This window comes from Bos javanicus, chromosome 2 (assembly GCF_032452875.1).
Source record: "Bos javanicus breed banteng chromosome 2, ARS-OSU_banteng_1.0, whole genome shotgun sequence".
NCBI lineage: Eukaryota > Metazoa > Chordata > Mammalia > Artiodactyla > Bovidae > Bos > Bos javanicus.
Window position 1 is genome coordinate 2,386,211 of NC_083869.1, and position 18,420 is coordinate 2,404,630.

Genomic DNA, 18,420 nt, shown 5'->3' on the forward strand with positions numbered 1-18,420 from the left:
GAAAAGAGAGCCTCTTCAGTAAGTGGTACTGGGAAAACTGGACAGCTGTGTGCAAAAGAATGAAGCTACACTTTCTAACACCATAAGCATATAGAATTCTTTAACTGACAGTCTTTTTCTTTAATTACATTGAATATCTCACTTCATTGCATTCTGACTTTCATGATTTCTGATGAAAAATCACTTGTCTATCTTATTCAGGAGTCCTTGTACCTAAATTATTTGTCTCCTCCTGCTTTCAAGATTCTCCTTGACTTTAATGTCCCACAATTTGATAGTATGAGATGGTTGGAGGGCATCACCGACTCAATGGACATGATTTTGAGCAAGCTCCAGGAGTTGGTGATGGACAGGGAAGCCTGGCATGCTGTAGTCCATGGGGTTGAAAAGAGTTGGACACGACTGAAGGACTGAACTGAACTGAATTTTGATAGTAATATACAAAAGCTATGGATATCTTTGAATTTATCATATTTTGATTCCATTAGCTTTCTTGATTTAATGTTTTTCATTACAATTGGAAAATTTCTGATCGTCACTTCTTCAAGTATTTTGCCTATTTCTTTCCTTTTCTTTTGTGACTCCCAATATACGTTTGCTGATATTCTTGATTATGTTTCACAGGCCCTGAGGCTCATAATTTTTCTTGACTCTTTTCCTTTCAATTCTTCAGATTTTATATCAATGGACTTGTCTCTAAATCCCCTAATTCTTTATTTTGGCTATTAAAATCTGCTGTTTGGCCCTCCTCATCAACTTTTCATTTCAGTTATTGTACTTTTCAATTTCAGAATTTGTACGTGGTTCTTTTTTATTAAATTATTTCTCTTTATCAACATTCTCTATTTGGTGAAACATCACTGTCATACTTTAATTTTTAACATATGGTTTCCTACAGTTCTTTGAACATATTTAAAACAGATGATTTATATATTTTTCTGGTAAGTCCAGTGTCGATGATTCCTCAGAGATAAGTTTAACAAAGACTGCTTTTCCACTGTGTATGCTCAGTTGCTTCAGTTGTGTCTGACTCTTTGTGACCCTGTGGACTGTAGCTCACCAAGATCATCTGTTCATGGAATTGTCCCAGCAAGAATACTGGAGTGGGTTGCCACTTCTCACCTGGGTCTTCCCAACCCAGGGATCAAACAAGTGTCTCTTATGTCTCTTGCATTGACAGGCAGGTTCTTTACCACTAGCACTACTTGGGAAGCCCTGTGTATAGGCCATGGATTTTTTAAAGGATTATTAAAATTTATACCATCTCTCTTTCTTATTTCCAGGAGGTCTAATTCAAATTTGAGATTAGAAACTATTGCTGATGCATAAATGCAAAATTGATTCCCTACTAAGCTGCTCAGTAAGACTTTGTAAATAACCGAGTCTTACACATACATTTGTTTTCCTCTTAAGTTTTCAAACATGTAATTATCATATATGCCTGGTGAATGATTTTCATAACATTTTTGGTACATCCTTGTACAGCACCTGCTTATTATGAATGATGCCCAAGACAACTAACAGTAGCATTTCTGAATGACTTTTTAATCAGAATATTACTTACTCAGACCATATTTTGTATTAAAATATAAACACAGTTTTAGTAAAGAGACTATACTATATAAAATTTTCTTTTAGAGTGCCTCTGATAATTAGAAGAAAAATAAAAAGCATAATGTTTTTATCTTAAGCAGTTAAATATAGCTAGCTCCCACAAGTCCAGAGAAACAGATTTTTTCCCCCAAATAATTGCAATATTATATTGACATATGTGTAAGCATAAGGTGTAAACTGTAGCAATTTCATGTGTGTATATCTGGTAAAATAATTACCACAACAAGGTAAGTTAACACCTTATTCCTTCACATACTTGCCATATTTTTGTGGTGATGACATTAAAAATCTGTACTTTCAAACATTTCAAGTGTGTAATGCGTGTTAAGTCACTTCAGTTGTGTTCAACTCTTTGTAGTCCTATGGACTGTAGCCTGCCAGGCTCCTCTGTTCTTGGGATTCTCTAGGCAAGAATACTGGAATGGGTTGCCACGCCCTCCTTCAGGGGACCTTACCAACCCAGAGATTGAACCTGAATCTCTTATATCTCCTGCATTGGCAAACAGGTTCTTTACCACTAGTGCCACCTGGGAAGTTCAAGTATATAATACTGTGTTGTTAATTATATATATGATGCTGTATATTCATTTTATTACCAGAATAAATTTATTCTATATCTAGTTTTTACCCTTTGACCAACATCACCATATTTTCCCTATCTCTCAGGCCCTGACAGCCACAATTATACTCTTCTTTTCCATGGCATCAAACATTTTTAGACACAACATATAAGTGAGAGCATAAAGTCTTTGTCTGCCTTATTTCACTTAGCATAATACATTCAAGATCCACATACACACATTGTTACAAAAGACACTATTCCTACTTTTCACACAGTTGAATATATATATTTGTTGTTGTTGTTTAGTCACTAGGTCATGTGTGACTCTTTGCAAACTCATGGATTGCAGCACACCACTCTCTCCTGGAGTTTGCTCAAATCCATGTCCATTGAGTTGACTTCCTTTAGGATTGACTGGTTTGATCTCCTTGCAGTCCAAGGGACGCTCAAGAGTCTTCTCCAGCACCACAACCAAAAGCATCAGTTCTTTGTGCTCACACACACACCACATTTTCTTTATCCATTCATTCACCAGTGGATAAGTAGGATGTTTCTATGTCTTAGCTATTGTGAATAATGCTGCATTAAACATGAGGGTGAATATATTTGAGAAAGGTTTTTATTTTCTTTGGATATATACCCAAATGGAGAAGGGAATGGCAAACCACTTCAGTATTCTTGCCTCAAGAACCCCACGAACAGTATGAAAGGCAAAAATATATGACATTGGCAGATGAGACCTCCAGCTCAGTAGATGGTCAACATGCTATACTGGGGAAGAGTGGAGAAATAACTCCAGAAAGAATTAAGAGGCTGGCCCCAAGCAGAAATGATGCTCAGTTATGGATATGCCTGGTGGCGAAACTAAAGTCTGATGCTGTAAAGAACAATATTGGATAGGAACCTGAAATGTGAGGTCCATGCTGCTACTGCTGCTGCTAAGTTGCTTCAGTCGTGTCCGACTCTGTGCAACCCCAGAGATGGCAGCCCACCAGGCTCCCCCGTCCCTGGGATTCTCCAGGCAAGAACACTGGAGTGGGTTGCCATTTCCTTCTCCAATGCATGAAAGTGAAAAGTAAAAGTCAAGTCGCTCAGTCGCGTCCAACTCTTAGCGACCCCATGGACTGCAGCCTACCAGGCTCCTCCGTCCATGGGATTTTTCAGGCAAGAGTACTGGAGTGGGGTGCCATTGCCTTCTCCGGTGAGGTCCATGAATCAATGTAAATTGGATATGGTCAAGCAGGACATGGCAAGAGTGAACACAAACATTTTAGACATCAGTGAACTAAAATGGATGAGAATGGGTAAACTTAATTCAGATGACCATTATATCTGCTACTGTGGAAAACAGTCCCTTAGAAGAAATGGAGTAGCCCTCATAGTTAACAAAAGAGTCTGAAATGCAGTACTTGAGTACTTGAGTGGAATCTCAAAAATGACAGAATGATCTTGGTTTGTTTCCAGAGCAAACCCTTCAATATCACAGTAACCCAAGTCTATGCCCCAACCTCTAATGCCAAAGAAACTGAAGTTGAATGGTTCTATGAAGACCTACAAGACCTTCTAGAATTAACACCAAAAAAGATGCCCATTTCATCACAGGGGATTGGAATACAAAAGTGGAAAATTAGGAGATACGTGGAGTAACAGGTAAGTCTGGCCTTGGAATACAAAATGAAGCAGGGCAAAGGCTAACAGCGTTTTGCCAAGAGGATGCACTGGTCATAGCAAACAGCCTCTTCCAACAACACAAAAGATAACTCTACACATGGACATCACCAGATGGTCAATACTGACCACCTGAAATCAGATGCCAACAAAGGTCCATCTAGTCAAAGCTATGGTTTTTCCAGTTGTCATGTATGGATGTGAGAGTTGGACTATAAAGGAAACTGAGCACTAAAGAACTGATGCTCATGAACCGTAGTGTTGGAGAATACTTTTGAGAGTCCCTCGCACAGCAAAGACATACAACCAGTTCATCCTAAAGGAAATCAGCCTCGAATATTCATTGGGAGGACTGATGCTGAAGCTGAAACTCCAATACTTTGGCCACCTGATGCGAAGAACTGACTCACTGGAAAAAAAACCCTGATGAAGATTGAAGGCAGGAGGAGAAGGGGATGACAATTTTGGATGGCATCAGTGACTCAATGGATATGAGTTTGAGTAAACTCTGGGAGTTGGTGATGGACAGGGAGGCTGGTGTGCTGCAGTCCATGGGATCACAAAGAGTCAGACACGGCTGAGTGACTGAACTGAACTGATATTCTTTGCAGCTGAAGATGAAGACAGTTTAACATAGTCAGCAAAAACAAGACTTGGAGCTGACTGTAACTCAGATCATGAGTGCCTTACTGCAAAATTCAAGTTTAAACTGAAGAAAGTAGGGAAAACCTCTAGGTCATTCAGTTGTGACATAAATCAAATCCCTTATGATTGTAGAGTAGAGGTGATGATTCAAGGGATTAGAACTAGTAGACAGGGTGCCTGAAGAACTATGGATAGAAATTCATTATTGGAGGAGGTGACCAAAACCATCCCCAAGGAAAACAAATTCAAGAAGGCAAAGTGGTGGTCTGAGGAGGTCTTACAAATAGCTGAGAAAAGAAGAGAAGCAGAAGGCAAAAGAGAAAGTGAAAGATATACCCATATGAAATCAGAGATCCAGAGAATGGCAAGGAGAGATAAGAAAACCTTCTTAAATGAGCAACACAAAGAAATAGAGGAAAACAACAGATTGGGAAAGAAGAAATCTCTTTGAGAAAATCTGAGGTACCAAAGGAATATTTCATGCCAAGGTGGGCATAATAAAGGACAGAAATGGCAAGAACCTAACAGAAGCAGAAGAGATTAAGAAGGGCTGGCAAGAATACACAGAAGAACTATACAAAAAAGATCTTAATGCCCCAGATAGCCATGGTGGTATGATCACTCACCTGGAGCCGGACATCCCAGAGTGTGAGGTCAGGTGGGACTTGGAAAACATCACTATGAACAAAGCTACTGGAGGTGATGGAATTCAAACTGAGCTATTTCAAATCCTAAAAGATTATGCTGTTAAAGTGCTTCACTCAATATGTTGGCAAATTTGGAAAACTCAGTAATGACCACTACACTGGAAAATGTCAGTTTTCATTCCAGTCCCAAAGAAAGAAAATGTTAAAGAATGTTCAAACTAATATACAATTGCACTCATTTCACATGCTAGCAAGGTGATGCTCAAAATCCTTCAAGCTAGGCTTCAACAGTACATGAACTCATAACTTCCATATGTACAAGCTGGATTTAGAAAAGGCAGAGGAACCAGAGATCTAATTGTCAACTTCCACTGGATCATAGAAAAAGCAAGGGGATTCCAAAAAACCGTCTACTTCTGCTTTATTGACTATGCTAAAGCCTTTGACTCTGTGGATCACAAGAAACTGTGGAGAATTCCTAAAGAATTATTTATTCTTTATCAAGGTTATTTATTGTCACCCTGCTGATTTAACTTATATGTAAAGTACATTATGCAAAATGCTGGGGTGAATGAATCACAAGCTGGAATCAAGATTGCTGGGAGACATATCAACAACCTTTAATACAATGCAGATACTACCACTGTAATGGCATAAAGTCTTCATAAAGGAACTAAAGAGCCTCTTGATGGGGTTGAAAGAGGAGAGTTAAAAACCTGGCTTAAAACTCAACATTCAAAAAACTAAGATCATGGCACCCAGTCACATGACTTCATGGCAAATAGGTGGGGGAAATATGGAAACAGTGGCAGATTTTATTTTCTTGGGCTCCAAAATCACTGTGGACAGTGACTGCAGCCATTAAATTAAAAGACGCTTGCTCCTTAGAAGAAAAGCTATGACAAACCTAGACAGCATGTTAAAAAACAGAGACATCACTTTGCCGACAAAGGAAGTATTGTCAAACCTATGGTTTTTCCAGTAGTCATGTACAGATGTGAGAGTTGAACCATATAGAAGGCTGAGGGATGAAGAATTGATGCTTTTGAATGGTGGTGCTGGGGAAGACTCCTGAGAGTACCTTTGGACAGCAAAGAGATCAAACCAGTCAATCCTAAAGGAAATCTATTCTAAATATTCTTTGAAAGGGCTGATGCTGAAGCTGAAGCTCCAATACTTTGACCACCTGATGTGAAGAGCTGACTCTGGGAAAGATTGATGGCAAAAGGAGAAGGGGTCAGGTAAGGATGAGACGGTTAGATAACATCACAGATTCAATGGACATCTTCCATGAATTTGAGCACAGTGCGGGAGAAGATGAAGGACAGGGAAGACTGGTGTGTTGCAGTTCATATGGATAGCAAAGGGTTGGACACGACTTAGTGACTGAACAGCAATATACCAAAAAGTGGGTAGCTCTCTGAATTTTTTGAGAAATTGTCATACTGTTTTACCTAGTAGTTATAATAATTTATGTTCCTATCAATAGTGCACGAGTTATATTTCATCTTGCCAATACTTGTCTCTTGCCTTTCTGAATACAGTCTTCCCAGCAAGTGAGAGGTAACACTGAATTGTGGTTTCTATTTGCATTTCTCTGATTATTAGTGGTGTTGACCATCTTTTCATATATCTTTTGACCATTTGTATGTCTTCTCTGGAAAAATGCTTATTTAAGCCTTCTGTTCATTTCTTAAAAATTAATTTATTTTAATTGGAGGCTACCACTGGAGAAGGGAATGGCAAACCACTTCAGTATTCTTGCCTTGAGAACCCCATGAACAGTATGAAAAGGCAAAATGATAGGATACTGAAAGGGGAACTCCCTGGGTCGGTAGGTGCCCAATATGCTACTGGAGATCAGTGGAGAAATAACTCCAGAAAGAATGAAGGGACGGTGCCAAAGCAAAAACAATACCCAGTTGTGGATATGACTGGTGATAGAAGCAAGGTCCGATGCTGTAAAGAGCAATATTGCATTGGAACCTGGAATGTCAGGTTCATGAATCAAGGCAAATTAGAAGTGGTCAAACAGGAGATGGCAAGAGTGAACATCGACATTCTAGGAATCAGCGAACTAAAATGGACTGGAATGGGTGAATTTAACTCAGATGACCATTATATCTACTACTGTGGGCAGGTATCCCTTAGAAGAAATGGAGTAGCCATCAGGGTCAATAAAAGAATATGAAATGCACTACTTGGATGCAATCTCAAAAATAACAGAATGATCTCTGTTCGTTTCCAAGGCAAATCATTCAAAATCACGGTAATCCAAGCCTATGCTCCAACCAGTAATGCTGAAGAAGCTGAAGTTGAATGGCTCTATGAAGACCTACAAGACCTTTTAGAACTAACACCCAAAAAAGATGTCCTTTTCATTATAGGGGACTGGAAAGCAAAAGTAGGAAGTCAAGAAACACCTGGAGTAACAGGCAAATTTGGCCTTGGAGTACGGAATGAAGCAGGGCAAAGGCTAATAGAGCTTTGCCAAGAGAACTCACTGGTCATAGCAAACACTCTCTTCCAACAACACAAGAGAAGACTCTACACATGGACATCACCAGATGGTCAACACCGAAATCAGATTGATTATATTCTTTGCAGCCAAAATGGAGAAGCTCTAGACAGTCAGCAAAAACAAGACTGGGAGCTGACTGTGGCTCAGATCATGAACTCCTTACTGCCAAATTCGGACTTAAATTGAAGAAAGTGGGGAAAACCACTAGACCATTCAGGTATGACCTAAATAGAATCCCTATGATTATACACTGGAAGTGATAAATAGATTTAAGGGACTAGATATGATAGACAGACTGCCTGATGAACTATGAACAGAGGTTCGTGACATTGTACAGGAGACAGGGATCAAGACCATCCCCATGGAAAGAAAATGCAAAAAAGAAAAATTGCTGTTTGAGAAGGTCTTACAAATAGCTGTGAAAAGAAGAAAAGTGAAAAGCAAAGGAGAAAAGGAGAGCTTTAAGCGTCTGAATGCAGAGTTCCGAAGAATAGCAAGAAGAGATAAGAAAGCCTTCCTCAGCGATCAATGCAAAGAAATAGAGAAAAACAATATAATGGGAAAGACTAGAGATCTCTTTAAGAAAATTAAAGATACCAAGGGAACATTTCATGCAAAGATGGGCTCAATAAAGGACAGAAATGGTATGGAACTAACAGAAGCAGAAGATCTTAAGAAGAGGTGGCAAGAATACATACACACAAGAACTGTACAAAAGACAGCTTCACACCAAGATAATCATGATGGGGTGATCACCCACCTAGAGCCAGACATCCTGGAATGTGAAGTCAAGTGACCCTTAGAAAGCATCACTACAAGCAAAGCTAGTGGAGGTGATGGAATTCCAGTTGAGCTATTTCAAATCCTGAAAGGTGATGCTACGAAAACGCTGCACTCAATATGTCAGCAAATTTGGAAAGCTCAGCAGTTCAGCAGTTGCCACAGGCCTGGAAAAGGTCAGTTTTCATTCCAGTCTCCAAGAAAGGCAATGCCAAAGAATGCTCAAACTACCGCACAATTGCACTCATCTCACACGCTAGTAAAGTAACGCTCAAAATTCTCCAAGCCAGGCTTCAGCAATACGTGAACCGTGAACTTTCAGATGTTCAAGCAGGTTTTAGAAAAGGCAGAGGAACAAGAGATCAAATTGCCAACATCTGCTGGACCATGGAAAAAGCAAGAGAGTTCCATAAAAACATCTATGTCTGTTTTATTGACTATGCCAAAGCCTTTGACTGTGTGGATCACAGTAAACTGGAAAATTCTGAAAGAGATGGGAATACCAGACCACCTGACCTGCCTCTTGAGAAACCTATATGCAGGTCAGGAAGCAACAGTTAGAACTGGACATGGAACAACAGACTGGTTCCAAATAGGAAAAGGAGTACGTCAAGGCTATATATTGTCAGCCTGCTTATTTAACTTATATGCAGAGTACATCATGAGAAATGCTGGGCTGGAAGAAGCACAAGCTGGAATCAAGATTGCCAGGAGAAATATCAATAACCTCAGATATGCAGATGACACCACCCTTATGGCAGAAAGTGAAGAGGAACTAAAAAGCCTCTTGATGAAAGTGAAAGACGAGAGTGAAAAAGTTGGCTTAAAGCTCAACTTTCAGAAAACGAAGATCATGGCATCTGGTCCCATCACTTCATGGGAAATAGATGGGGAAACAGTGGAAACAGTGTCAGACTTTGTTTTTTTGGGTTCCAAAATCACTGCAGATGGTGAGTGCAGCAATGAAATTAAAAGATGCTTACTCCTTGGAAGCAAAGTTATGACCAACCTAGATAGCATATTCAAAAGCAGAGATATTACTTTGCCAACAAAGGTCCATCTAGTCAAAGCTATGGTTTTTTCAGTGGTCATGTATGGATGTGAGAGTTGGACTGTGAAGAAAGCTGAGTGCCAAAGAATTGATGCTTTTGAACTGTGGTGTTGGAGAAGACTCTTGAGAGTCCCTTGGACTCTTGGCAAGGAGATCCAACCAGTCCATCCTAAAGGAGATGAGTCCTGGGTGTTCATTGGAAGGACTGATGTTGAAGCTGAAACTCCAATATTTTGGCCACCTCATGCAAAGAGTTGACTCATTGGAAAAGACTCTGATGCTGGGAGGGATTGGGGGCAGGAGGAGAAGGGGACGACAGAGGATGAGATGGCTGGATGGCATCACCAACTCGATAGACATGAGTTTGAGTGACCTCTCGGAGTTGGTGGTGGACAGGGAGGCCTGGCATGCTGTGATTCATGGGGTTGCAAAAAGTCGGACACTACTTCAGAACTGAACTGAACTGAATGTATGATTTTTGCCATACATTGACATGAATCAGCCATGGGTGTTCATTTTAAAATCGGGTTGTTTAATTTTTTTGTCTTTGAACTGCATGAGTTTTAAGATATAATTTGTATATACACTTCTATCAGATGATTTGCAGACATTTTCTCACATTCTAGAGGTTACTTTTAAATTTTTGCTTATTGTTTGCTTATGTTTGCTGTTGCTACTGTTATATATTACACAAAAAACTATTGCAGGATGGGTAGTAAATGTCAGAGAGAAGATGATTTTGACAATTTTAAAGGAAGTCTCTTAGAGATGTCTAATGCAGCCTATGTTTACCTGCTGGCCAAATAAAATTATTGGTGAAAAATTGACCACATAGGATTTTCTTTCATTTGTATGTCAAGATTTCTTGCAAACAAAGCCCAGCAAAGTATATGTGTTAGGAATATAACTCACTCTCAGATATTTCTGGCACAGTGTTACTTGGTGGAATTTCTTTGCAATGAAATAAAAGCCATTTTTTTTTTTTTTTTGATAATACTGAGGATGGTGCCTAGGAAAGGCTGAGAGGCACAGATTTCACATTAGCTCTTGCCGTGGCTGGAGAAGGAAATGGCAACCCACTCCAGTGTTCTTGCCTGGAGAATCCCAGGGTCGGGGGAGCCTGGTGGGCTGCTGTCTATGGGGTCACACAGAGTCGGACAAGACTGAAGTGACTTAGTAGTAGTAGTAGCAGCAGCAGCTTGCCATGACTAGGAGTTTCTGTGCTCTCATGCTCCCCATCTCGATCCTTCTGTACTGCTGGCATCCACAGGCCTTTCATTCCTCACTCACTCTTCAAACCAAGAGAAAACCTCCCCTATGCTAGGCTAGTACCAAGTCTGGGCAATTTTCTCTATCACTGGGAAGTGCCCAGTAGGGAGAGGGGGGCAAGGATGCCTCCCCTGAAGTGTAGGATCCATTACTTTAGAGAACAGAAAAGAGGCATCCAGTCTCCCTAGGGCAGTCTGGACTTCAGGGCAGGGAGAGGAAGTGACCAGTGGAGGGCGCAGGTGGCCCCTGATGGGACAGGAATGACAGACTGGGGCAGGCCCCTGAGCAGTGCTCAGCCGTAGTGCTCCAGGAACAGCACGATGGCAAGGACCCAGGAGAAATGCTTCTGGTTCTGCCCCACTTTCTGGCTGTGTGTGGCTGAGCATCTCTGTGCTCTGGATTTCCCTTCTGTGATGAGGAGTAGGTAAAATTACCTATTGTCACTATCATTAAGCCAACAATCAGGGAGGAGTTTTAAGCTGGTGATGGAAGTGATTATTTTTTTTTTTTTTGTATCAGAAAGATCCATCTGGCAGCAGCAAGCAGATAGGCCTGAGTTGAAGAGACTGACCCCCAGGAGACTAATAAGGGCTGTCACTTAGATTGGGGGAGGCTTCTATTCTTCTCCTTTCTCTGCATCCTTGCACAGCCCTGCCCACCCCAATCAGACCTCAGGGCCTGGTGCTCAGGACAGTGCTGGGAGGAAAAGAGAAGCCTGAAGGTCACACTATGAGCTCAGTCCTGTAGGGCTTGAGGTAGCTTTATGTTCCAGCCAGGGACACAGCCTCTAGCCAAGCTCACTACCCATCCTGGACCTCCTAGATCAGAGTCTCTCTAGGGATGGGATATTATATGTTGTAAAACCTCCTAGGTGATCCTAAAGGTGAATTTAGGAACCATACAGTGAAGTAGGACTAACCCAGGGTTCACAAAGTAATAAAACACACATATTGGGACATAGACCTTTTTCTGGACCTGGTCACTTTGTGTGATGTCTCCAGCTAAATGGGGGATATATTTATCAAGAAACCAAGAAGTTGTGTTCCTTGATTGTGGAGAAACCCGGACATACTGTGTGAAAGTGCTCTGTGTTTTTTCACTGGCTTATTATCCTAGCAATAACTGGGAGTCAGGTGGTAGTATTCATACTTTGTAGATAAGGAAATGGAGACTTGGAAAGCAGAAATAGTTTTTCAAAATAAGATGCAAATTCAGGTCTGTCCAGCCCTCATCCAGTGTTCTTTCTACTAAAGCACACCATCTGCCACATAGTGCCCAAGTGCCAGGAAAGGTGAAACAAGTGGTCCTGTCTCCTTTGAAGCTGTCATCTGAAGAACAAAGACAGGCCTGACAGACATAGAACTTTTAGAGGACAATTAAGAGTGAATCGATGCAGTATTGATTCTCGAGCGCAATGGGACAAATACAGCATATAAATATGTTAATAGGGCTGATCTGTCAGGATGTTTTGTGCTAATTGGAGTGCTTGGTACATCCTCCACATGACAAAATGAGCCAAAATGCTTTCTTAGCTTGACAAGCCATCTCCCTTCACTGACACTTGCTGTGATGAATAAGCAACAAAGGGCATGCTCCCCTGTCTTGTCCCCGGGTGGAGACATGTGTCTGGAGGGTCAGTCATGCACACATGCAGCTCTCTCACCTGCTCTCAGGAAATGACGGAAGGCCAATGGCAGCTGTAGAGCAGGCTGGCTGTTGGCAACATGAGTGGATGGACAGCTCCAACACCCGGAGTCCCAATAGACTGTTGGGTTATTTTGTAGAAAACATCACAATTCAATAGTATTGGAGGCAGCAGAGGAAAGATCATTTGCCTTATGTGAACTGCTGGTTTGAAAGCATTTTTCCCTAATATGTATTCTATAACTTGACACGAGGGCCCAAATGGCCATTGACAGGCATGTCAAAGGAAAAAGAGAAGAGACAAAGGAAAAAGACAGTTGGGTTCAAATCATACACTGGCCTCTCCAGGAGGAAATGCTTCTCCCCCACTTACACTCAATTCTGTGTTTTCTGGGGCACTTTTTTTCTGACTTCTTCATCTAGGTTAGTCTTGTCTCTTGTGTGAGGAACATAAAGGCTTGTTTCCTTTCTTCAGCAGCTGCAAAATACATCTGCTGGCATAACGACCTAACTAAGGGCTGCCTTTAATTAAGAAGTGTCAGACGTTTTTTTTTATTTTAAATTCTTACACAGTTCCCACAGGAGAGGAATTTTTTATGAAAGGGTCTCTATGTTATGTGATAGCATTTTAAAACTTTCCCCAATGGTCTCCAAATAAAACCAACAAACACTATCCTTGAAACAAGGAAGTGAAAAAAGATCTCTTTCACATTAATTCAAAGCACACCTGTGTCTAACCCTACCACATATTTAGATGAAAATGTAAAGATGAGGAAAATTTCCACAGTTCCCCAAACAACAATGACACTAGATAATAGAACATTTGTGATGCTGGTTATTTGAGGCAGTCCCAAGGGTGGTGATCCTTTTCTTTCACTACATATCTTCTCTTAAGTCCCAGGCATTAGGAGGGGTACTCAGTGTCCTTCACTGACAGTGATCCCTATGTTCAGCCAGTACCTGACATTGCTCATATCAGGCATGCTGCCACCATGCTTCCGTCATTGAAAAACTGGATCACCCACAGCTCTATGTGTCATTGTCCCCTCATTTATTCTTTCATGCAACTCTATTTTTGGTTCAGTGCCAGATGGGACCATTATTACAGTCACTTCTATGCTTTCTGAGGCATTTTCCTTCTAACTTCATCTCAATTAGTCTTGTCTCCTCAGTGAGCCTGTAAATTGATTCAGGAATCAGTTTGATTCCTGCACTGAATCAGAATCCAGTGCATCATGGAGCTACTAGCAGAAGGTACCCCCATGTATGGTCCTGACTATCTGGTGTGTCCATCATGGCCCTCAAAAATGAGGTGCAATAGTTGTGTGGTCTGTGGAGTCCAGAAACCCCACTGTTATTCCTTGAGAGGTTCTATAGTACATGAAGCTCATGTCACTGACATTGGGATTCAGTGAGATCGGGTGTAGCCTTCAGGACCCTCAACCTACAGCCTGTTATACAGAGTGAAGTAAGTTAGAAAGAGAAAAACAAATATTGCATATTAATGTATATATATGGGATCTAGAAAAATGTTATTGATGAACCCATTTGCAGGGAAGAAATGGATATGCAGGTGTAGAATATGGATTTGTGGACACAGTGGAGGCAGGAAAGAGTGGGGTGAATGCAGAAGGTAGCATTGACATATATCACTACCATGTAAAATAGATAGCTGGTGAGAAGTTGCTATGTAACACAGGGAGTCCAGTCCTCAGGGCTACCTCAGAACTCTGGATGTCACCGGCAATAGTTACTTCCTTTCTCTGCCATCAGATGGTGGACTATACCAGAGAAGCCTGGCATGCTGCAGTTCATGGGATTGCAAAGTGTCAGATATGACTTAGAGACTGAACAACAACCACAGTGTTATCCCTTGTACGTAGGAGGTAGCCACCCCCTAAAAATGCTTTTGGAGTGAATGAATAAATTGCTATGTTTACTCCATATATCACTAAATTATTCCTATATACAAAAAAATTAAGCAGGATATACAGTTGAGGGCTGTGTATAAATCCCATTTCCTGGGAATTAGTGATCTATTAGTGTTCCAGTTATGGGAAATCCAGAATTTCTTCCCAATCCCAGGGTTAAATGTTTTTCTGCTCCATCACTATCTTAAAGTGGCCTGCACTGTCAAGAGAATCCAAATCTGTACTCTTTATTCTCCTTCCATGTGGACAGCTCATCCCTGCCACCCTCCATCTAGTGCTGGCTGCCCTCCTGTGCTAACCTCCAGGCCAGCTCTTGTGTCTTGCTCTGTACCATGCCCCTGAAGGCTGCAGAAGAGGAGGGTGCTAGGGAACCTGGGGCTGAGAGTGAAGAGCCTGCAGTCATGACCATTGATGAGAATTACGAGTTGGGCCCTTTACAGACCATCATGTGCTGCCAACTGGTGAAGGCTGTGAACTTGGATGACAGAACTGGTTGGCTGTGAATAGTGGCACAGCACGGTTAAGGCTTACTGGTGCCACAAGATACAGATTCCTTTATTCTTGGGGCCATTAGGAGGCACCACAGGTGCCGGGGGCACCCAGGACTCTGCTTCAGATCTTGAAAAGCTCCCTCAGTTTATGAAATAGGCTGTCAGTAACTATTACCATTCAATGAAACAAGCTGCCAGCCACCGCTTTGTCTAATGTCCTCCTCAGTGTGAGAAATCCTCTTAGGCTCCTTGATATGCATCCTTCCCCTGTGGGTGACAGCACACAGTTCCTTGTGGGGCAAAATACTTTTGTTCCCAAGAAATAAATTCACACTTGAGCTCACAAGTTTCTCCTTACATCCTTTTCATCAATCTTCATTTCTCTGAAAACAGCACAAATAATACACAATATTTCTTATAAAAGTTTCAAATATGCAAAAGATTATGTCTCAGAAAGAAGCATATTTTTATAACTTTTATGGAATCTGTATAGGTACATATTTAAAATGTCAAACTGATATAGATCACAAAAGGAAAAATAAAGATCTCCTGTTTACTCATAACAGGAAGTCTCTCTCCCCACTGTCCACAGTTTCTTCCAGAAAAACATCTTTCACATACTTGTGCTTTTTAAAAAAAGCACATTATTATTATTCATGCAGCCCTAGAGGGGCAAATACGGGGAGGGAGGATCCACCAGAATAAGAAAAGATATAGCAAGCATGGGAGCAGAGGAACCAGAGCAGGCAGGAGGCCCTAGTAGGGATGCTCTGGAGGACTCACCTCTCCACCTCTAGCACAGGCACTGCTCTGACAGACAAGGTGAAACAGCACCCCCTCTCAGCTGGGAGGGCAAGAAGCAGCCCCTGGGGCCAAAGACAGCCTAGCTTTTAGGTCCCAGCTCCTAGGTGTGCCTGGAGGCCACCAGTTCAGCCTTTGTCCCCAGCCAGTGCAGGGTGGCCAACTGCAGGCAGAGCTCAGGAAGCTGGCAGAGGGTCCCTACCACTTCTACTGGGCCCAAGGAGACAGGAGGATGAGGGAGAGGAACGCAAGTCTGAAACCTCCCTCTGTCCCCACCTGGGGTGGTTCTGGGGGAGGAGCAGTAGCTGCCTTCTGGCCCCAGGCCCTCGCAGACCCACAGCAACCAATAAGGTACAATCACTGGGACCAGTCACAGTCACTGGAGGTGGAGATCGTTTGTTTCTTAAAAAAAAAAAGACAAAAATGTTGCAGTCTCCTACAAGCACAAAGTTTTATGTTTCAAGATGTTAAGAAAAATAATCTGTCCTGGCCCAGGACATAAGAAGCAAGCCTGACCAGGCACATGTGGCCTGGGGTAGGTCCACTGCTGCTTTGTGGCCCAGCGAGCAAGCACAACACCCACCTCCTGCATCTAATGCCCACCCCGACCCAGCTCCGCTCTGCTACTGCCACCTCTGCCACTCTGGGATGTTAACTCCAGGATGCCTTCACAGAGACATGCAGGCGTCTGAGGGGTAAGGCCATGAGATACAGCCAGATAGTTTAAACATTCTTGAGGAACTCCTCCACCACAAAGCACTCACGGGCATTGACCAACGGCTTCATCTCATTGATCTCCTTGTCAATTTCTTCCATGAAGGGGATCACAAAGTCCACAAACTTGTGTTTATACGTCTGCTCTGTGTGGAAGTTGGTGAACAGAAAGCTGATGTCATCCCCTCCACTGGTTTCCTTTAGAGGATAAATAAGCTCTCTGCTTGCATCATGATGAGGTGCATGAACTTGTGACCTAGAATCGACTGTTTTATCAGCCTGTTTTGCAGCAATGCTGACCCTGACAGAGTTGATGGAGCATTTCATCAGAATCTTTTCCTTCTCAGTCCTGCTGATGGTCACGGGTTGTAGAATGAGCTCTTTCTGAATGAATGAGTCAGAATACTTCTGACTTCCACTTCCAGCCTGTTGTGTTGTTCCACTATCTGGGAGGAGAAATCCTCCAAGCAGAGGGCAGTCTGCAGCATGGCCTGCTCCACACTCAGGTGGGACTGGAGAGTGGCAGTCATCACGGACGCTGGCTGGGCAGGAAAGCAGAAGTGCAGAAGTGGCCAGCCCAGCAATGCCGGACCTGTCTCACTTGTGGTTTTTTTTTTTAAGTTTATTTTTTGATTGGAGGAAAATTGTTTTACAATGTTATGTCAATTTCTGCCATATAACAATGCGAATCAACCACAATTATATGTATATTCTACCATTCTTGGGTCTCCCTCTCTTCCTTCCATCCCTCCCCTATAGATCATCACAGAGCTCCAGGCTGGGCTCCCTGTGTTATATAGCTACTTCTCATCAGCTATTTTTCACATTTGAGTGTATATATGTAGATACTACTTTCTCCATTCGTACCACTTTCTCTTTCCCCCACTGTGTCCACAAGTCTGTTTTCTACATCTGCTTCCTTACCTGAAAATAGGTTCATCAATACTTTTTTCTAGATTCCATATACATACATTAATATACAATATTTGTTTTTCTCTTTCTGAATTACTTCACTCTGTATAACCTGCTCTAGGTTCATCCACCTCACTGCTGCTGCTGCTGCTAAGTCGCTTCAATTGTGTCTGATTCTGAGCAACCCCATAGATGGCAGCCCTACAGGCTCCCCCATCCCTGGGATTCTCCAGGCAAGACCACTGGAGTGGGTTGCCATTTCCTTCTCCAATGCATGAAAGTGAAAAGTGAAAGTGAAGTTGCTCAGTCGTGTTCGACTCTTAGCAACCCCGTGGACTGCAGCCTACCAGGCTCCTCCATCCATAGGATTTTCCAGGCAAGAGTACTGGAATGGGGTGCCATTGCCTTCTCTGATCCACCTCACTAGAACTGGCTCAAATTTTTTCTTTTGTATGGTTGAGTAATATTCCATGGTATAAATGTACTACATCTTCTTTATCCATTCATCTGCTGATGGACACCTAGGTTACTTCCATGTCCTGTCTATTGTAAATAGTGATGCAATGAATATAGGAGTACGTGTACATTTTAGAGTCGTGGTCTTCTCAGGGTATATGCCCAGCAGTGGGTCATATGGTACATTTAGTCCTAGTTTTTAAAGGAATCTCCATACCTGTGCTTTTTTAAATTATAAATTAGGGTCCTATTGTGTGCACTATTCCATACGCTCCTTATCAGCACATCTATGTTGGTATCAGGTAGCATGAGCTGCTATAACATGCAGATCCCTGAACTTAGTGGCTGAACTCAATGGAAACTCATGTGTAGCTAATACGAAACCCCACACAGGTGCTCACAATAAGCATGCAGCTCTCCCCCAACAGCAAAGCTTCTTCCTTACATTTTCTTCATCAATATACAATTTCCAAGGCCACTGTGCTCCTTCCCATCAATATGCAAATTTGAAGCATCAAGTATGGGTGGGTTTTTTTTTTGAGCAGATCATGGTTTCTTGCATCCCACTGGCTAGAACTTGGTCAGATGGCTGTCCTCCCTTCAAGGGAAAATGAGGCATTTGGTCTGAATGAGGCCCATGAAAATAAATACATGAATTGGATGAATAGCCAGAAGTCTGCAGCAGTCTACCCTCTGGTAGCATTCCACCTTTGA

General features: G+C 42.0%; 1 pseudogene; it reads right to left on the reverse strand.

Annotated features, from left to right (window-relative positions):
* Nucleotides 1-16,275: 16,275 nt before the first annotated feature.
* LOC133235341 (actin-related protein 2/3 complex subunit 4-like) lies at nt 16,276-16,868 on the reverse strand (annotated as a pseudogene).
* Between the last annotated feature and the right edge of the window lie 1,552 nt (nt 16,869-18,420).